Consider the following 6,000-nt stretch of genomic DNA (forward strand, 5'->3'; position numbering starts at 1 on the left):
TTAAATGGTTTATAATGGAAATAATTAATACATTATGATAACTATCAAATGGTCACACCAGTGCACTCAGCTTTGTCTTGACTCTTAATTTTTCTCATGAATCATAATTAGACAGGTTGCCTTTTAAAACGTTAAGACATTTGTTTGGTGGTCCTATTATATGAAATAGCTGATTTTAGTTAAATTCCTAGTTCAAAGTTCTCCATGCCATAACATAAACAAACACTGTCACCAGTGGAACCTGTTGACTGCCTCAGACACTAGGAATAAATGAACACTGGAAAAATGTCTCTCTCCTACCTTTTAGAGGTGGTATATTGTAGCAAACATGAGGTGCTTTGACAAGATGATACATTTTTATTGCTGTTCTTGATGTTGTGCCTCATCTGTTGATAAATAGAGAACTTCCAGGTAATTGTTGGGTAATGTATCAGCATTCACCAGCATTAACTTTACTTTAGTTTTAAAAGATTAAATAATCCTTTGCAAATGAACTGCTTTGTTTATCAAATGCTGAAATTACTGCTGCTGAATAGAGCACCTTAATCATCCAGGGAGAAAGTTCATTGTTTCTCCATAAACTGTTCTACTGCTTGCAGCAACAGTGCATGTTATTCCATTTCGCTCTTACACAAAGAACTCCAGTAGAGATCTGATTGGACAACTCTCACGGAAAAGGGAGCTCTCTCTTTGTACTTCAGAATTAAACCTAGGAATTGGACTGACACGTTTTAGTCATGACATACAGGCCATAAAGCAATGGCCAAATCCAATTGGGATCAATGGAAAAGACTAGCACTGCTTTCTCTCAGCATGAGATGAGTCTTGTAGTGAAGATGACTTTCTGGCACTACCATCCTGGCCCAGATGTGAAACTCTCAAAAGTTAATGATTCAGTATCCCATGAAAATTCCCTTGTGCCATTCAATCTGTACTTGCCAAATTTTAACTCCAAATGATTGGCGTCATCCTTGGGTTCAAAATGGTTCAGCTAGCTGAATGATTAAGAATCCTAGTTCATGCTGTACACTGGCTATGGTAAGTTTAGAAAGAAAAATGATACCAAATGACACTGGATGCATCTAGGAGAAAATAATTCTCCTCCTTACCCAATATGCATGCCCTCTTATTTGGCAGCCTAAGTACTGGGGTCTTCCAGGGAATGTCTACACAGCAGGGCTAAAGCTGAAATTAAGCTACACAACTTCAGCTACATCAATTGCATAGTCTAAGTCAAAAGAGCTTATTTCTGCTTTTGGTGCTGTCTACACATCAGGAAGTCCAAGGTAGACCACTCTTCCTCCGACTTCCCTTACTCCTCATACAGTGAGGGCTACCGGAGTTGGAGTAAGAAGTCCTGCAGCTTGACATTATTTCAACATTTTGTCAAAATAACTGCCTGTAGTGTAGACATGGACTATGTTATTTTTGAATAACTTATGTTATTTCAAAATAACATTGCTGAGTAGATGTATCTTGAGTGTTTTGGGGAACTTTTTTTTAAAGTCAATAAGTATTAGACATGCTAACTTTCCTATACTGCCTTCATTCATTCTTCTGAATAACCTTTGGTCTGCTTACATGTCTCAGCTGCCCTCGAAGGGGAGTAAGCAGAGAAGCTTCACCGTCCCAAGCAGTCCTCAGTAGAATAATACCTCAAAGTTATTTAGCTGTCTCTAGTAGATTGGGTGATCATTCATCTTCCTCAGCCTTATAGGATCTTCTGTTATACATGCTGTGAGGGAAAACAAGGGAGAGGAGGAAAATAGGCCAGCCACATGAGTCTGCATTATAATTTGGACCACAGCTGCTGCATTTACAGCTAACTTCTGCCAGATGACATGTGGATAATGAATCGCAGTGTGCCTGAGCCTGCACATGCTTTGTGACTGTGTTGAGCTCAGGGCAGAAGGGGGGATTGGGTTCTAGTACCCAACTGGCTGATGATCAAGCCAAATCTAAGATCTGTATGCTATTTTTCAGATCATTGCTATTAGTAGTTTAAAAGAGGATAAAAAGCATATTCCCATTGGCAAGCTAAGTTTCAGAAATTGAACAGCATACCTCAGCTTCCAAGACATGGAACATTGTACACGTGTGGCAGGGCATACATGACTGCTGTTATATGGAATGTTGCCATAAAGCTGGAGGGGAATGAGTGACCATTGCTTCATATGGGAAGGTGATGAAATCAACACCTATCTTCGTCTCCACCCTTCCTATAAGCACCAATAGCTTACAGTCTGTTCCGTAATCCTAACCCTAACCCATACCCTCTGGTTAGCCTTGCTGCATTTACAATCTTAGTAAAAATCAGCCTGTTTCAGTCTTCTGCTTTGGCCATGCTCTCTTTTTCATTTGTGAATCATTTTTGGCAGTGTTTTTACCAGCAGCCCTAGTGTTTGTCAGATGTTTCCTGTAAATCTTGTGGAGAAGAGGAGAAGTTAAGAACACTTCATCCATGTCTACACTGGTGGGTTATTGCATAAGACCTCTTGCACAGGAACCCGTCCACACTGCCATGTGCAAGATGTGCTTTTGCACAAGAGCATCCATGGCAGTGTGGACACTCTCTTGCGCAAGAAAGCTCTGATGGCCATTTTAGCCATAGGGCTTTCTTGAGCAAGAAACCCCTGCCGTGCGTCCACAAGAGAACTCAAGAGAGCTTACACCTGTTAGAAAAGAGCGTAGCTCTTGTGCACGAAGCCCTCTCTTACCACGCTATACTGTAAATCTTCTTGCGCAAGAGCGGGTGGGTAGTGTGGACGCTCTGTGGAAGAACGGCCATTCTTGTGCAATAACCCGCCAGTGTAGTCATAGCCTCCTTGTGGGTGAATGGAATTGGTCGGGGGATGTATAGATCTTTTTCTCTTAACTTACTGATTTAAATCCTTGGTTTGATAGTGGTGTAGACTGAAATCTGTATTGAGTTGGTGGCTTCTTTGTTTCCTACTGCACAAGTATTCACAATATCAGATCTCACAGCCATGTTGGAATTCCACCACTCAGAAGTCAAGGCCTAAAGCAGCATGAGAAGAGAACGACCCTAAAATCCTTACACCTTACTTCACCCCTATTTCAAGACTGAGAATTGTTGGCTGGGTTGATCTGAAGATGGATGGATTGCTGTTATCTATGTGGTACTCATGCTGTAGCTACAAAGAGGACTTTTTGTCTCCAAGACTCAATTCAGCACATCTCAAAAACACTAAATTCACTTTAAAGTGTTTTTTACAAAAATGAGAACTTCAGTCTCAAGGCACATTTATATTTCCCCACTGTCTGGACTAACTTTGAAGAGGACTTTGCCAGTGTGAACTCAGGACTTGTAATCGCACACCCGCAGCATCTACCTTGGGGAGTTACAGTGCAGCACTGTGGCATGCATTGTATTCACATACCCTCAATCTGAACTTCTGGGCAGTTAGAAACTATAGCATTGAGTAGGAGCTTGGAAACAATTTGATTCACTCTCATTATCTGGAAGAAGAGCTCAAGATCAAAGCAACAAAAGCAGGAGACACAATCATGTCTGGGTAAAAATAATGCACCGTCTGAGCTACTTTCTGTTTTCACGATCCACCCCAGCTGCTTCAGTTCACTCTCGCGTCACCACAGAATGCTGACCTACAGGGCAGAGGGGCAGCCTCCATCGTACAGGAGAAAGAAAGGACATTTCAGTGACTCCAGTGAACTTGCTATCATGCCATGCCTAGGTTCAATTTCCCAGGTTGGAGGCTTCCTTTTTTCTTAATCCATCCCAGTCCAAGCTACAACTATTTCACTTTCCTAGAAGGAATCTTGCTTTTATCAGATGTAATTAACTCCTTTCTTCAGGGCTTGCTCTCACTTCCTCTTCAGTTTGGTTGTAATAGTTTCAGTATTTAAAAATCCCCATTGAAAGGGAGAACTGCAAATGAGGACATAAGCTTAAAGGTGGATTTGGTTTGTTTATTTAAGTAACCCCAAGAATGGAGCTGGGGTGATCAACTGGAAGTAACGACCATCACAGGGATGAGTCACCATGCTCTCCTCCTTCCCCTGTTACAACAAGGTAGAAAGCTTGAGTCAAGTCCTTGGCAATAGTTGCAAAGCTGGGCAGAGATTCCATTTTTCAGCAGAAAGGGCAATTACTAATTGTCATTACTTGCCCTTCTTTAATTATCCTTTGGATATGCATTAGATAATTCAGTCTCATTCCCTGTCTCCAATGGCTCAGTGTTCCAAGTAGCACCTGAGTCAGATGCATGCTCTCATTTTTAAGACTTCTTGGGTCACTCTTTCCCAGCACAAATGATTGTGATTTGGGTGCATTAAGTCTCTAAAAAAATTAGTCAAATATTGTACACTTATTTATAACCTAAGAATATTATACTAAAATTGCAAGCCCTTGTTTGGATGGATAAGATCTAGATGCAACTCTGTTTAGCAGTTAAAATAGGGTACCTTTTCTGGCTCATCTATTGGTGCGGAAAGCGTGAGATAAAACAGAAGATCAGGAGAACTTCTCTGTAAACAAGTCATTAGAGGCATGAAGTGGCAATGAGTTGAGAGAAATTTAGGACAAATTTTAGTTAGGATTAACACGTGTGGATTGGCTTTATAGATGTAAATACATTCATGGTAATACTAATAATACGTAACATGTATATACTGTTAGGGTGCGTCTAGACTGGCAAGATTTTGCGCAAAAACTTGCCAGCTGTCTACACTAACCGCTTGAAGAGCACTGATGTTCTAATGTAAGAATTCAGTGCTTCTTGTGCAAATACTTTGATGCTCCCGCTAAGGGATAAGCCCTCTTGTGCAAGAGGGCCAGTTTAGACAGGCACCTTAATTTTTTGCGCAAGAAAGCCCGATGGCTAAAATGGCCATCGGAACTTTCTTGCGCAAAAGCGTGTCTATAATGGGCACAGATGTTTTTGTGCAAAAGCACTTTTTGCGCAAAAGCATCTGTGCCAATCTAGAGGCTCTTTTGCGGAAATACTTTTAACGGAAAAACTTTTCCGTTAAAAGTATTTCCGTAAAATCATGCCAGTCTAGACATAGCCTTAATGTTTTCAAAGGCCTGTTACTGCACTAATCATAATAATTAGCTACATATATTTAATAATATAATGCTTTTACAGCACCATTCATAAAAACTTGCAGTGAAATACACATTTCTGACAAAATTAAAAGCAACATCAGAAACACGTTTCTTTAGTTTTGATTCAGAAACTAAAACAGTCTGATTTCAGAATACATGCAAGAAGCTGATTCCATAATCGTGAGGCATAAATACTAAAGGCTCCAGCCACCAAACGTTTCCAATTTATATTTAGGACAAGGCAATAAATTAGATTCTGACCTCAAAGTATGACTGGGAACATAAAATTAAAGTAAATTGTAAAGATATTCTTGACCAATGTGAAGAATCTTATAGGTTAGCAGACATACTTTGTAATCATCAGGACAAAAATGTAACTGCTAACCAATGAAAAGATTTTAGCTCCAGCACATTTTATTCCAAAATCCCTGGCTGAATCTTTTGCCTTTTCCAGTGAGACGGCTGCACTTATTTATGTAATGTAGCAGACTACAGTACATATGTTCCATATCAGTAAATTAATTGAATTTGTTCACAAGTTCCAGTTAGAGGGATCTCCTTAAACCAACCTGAGATTTAACTCTGACTCTGAGATTTATTGAGTGGTCACAAACTTCACCTAAAGTCCTGCCCCAAACATCTCAAATGTGGCCTGGATTCTCTAGAGTTTAATTGTTCCAAAGACATTGTCAGGAATGGAATCCACGTGCATCATTAGTTGGGGATTGTAGTGGATCTGAATCTAGAATTTACTGGTTATTTCCTTACATAGCGGCATCTCCTCTTGTACTTTAGAAACTAACCTCACTTTTCTGCAGCACTATTGTCCTCTTATAATGGAAAATAGGTCTTGAATTTGCTGTTCTTTCATTTTTTAACAGTTGTCAGGAGGGAAAAGTTGCCTGCAAATG

General features: G+C 40.1%; 1 long non-coding RNA gene across 1 annotated transcript in view; it reads right to left on the bottom strand.

Moving 5' to 3' along the window:
* LOC112547430 (uncharacterized) overlaps positions 1–5,742 on the bottom strand; it is a 49,421-nt gene extending 43,679 nt beyond the window's left edge. The window contains exons 1-3 of the long non-coding RNA XR_003091174.2: positions 5,659–5,742; positions 1,582–1,735; positions 301–386 (exon numbers count right to left, since the gene is read on the bottom strand). This is a non-coding gene — a long non-coding RNA (uncharacterized LOC112547430). The remainder of the gene's footprint in view (positions 1–300; positions 387–1,581; positions 1,736–5,658) is intronic.
* Between the last annotated feature and the right edge of the window lie 258 nt (positions 5,743–6,000).

This window comes from Pelodiscus sinensis, chromosome 1, assembly GCF_049634645.1.
Source record: "Pelodiscus sinensis isolate JC-2024 chromosome 1, ASM4963464v1, whole genome shotgun sequence".
NCBI classification, from domain to species: domain Eukaryota; kingdom Metazoa; phylum Chordata; order Testudines; family Trionychidae; genus Pelodiscus; species Pelodiscus sinensis.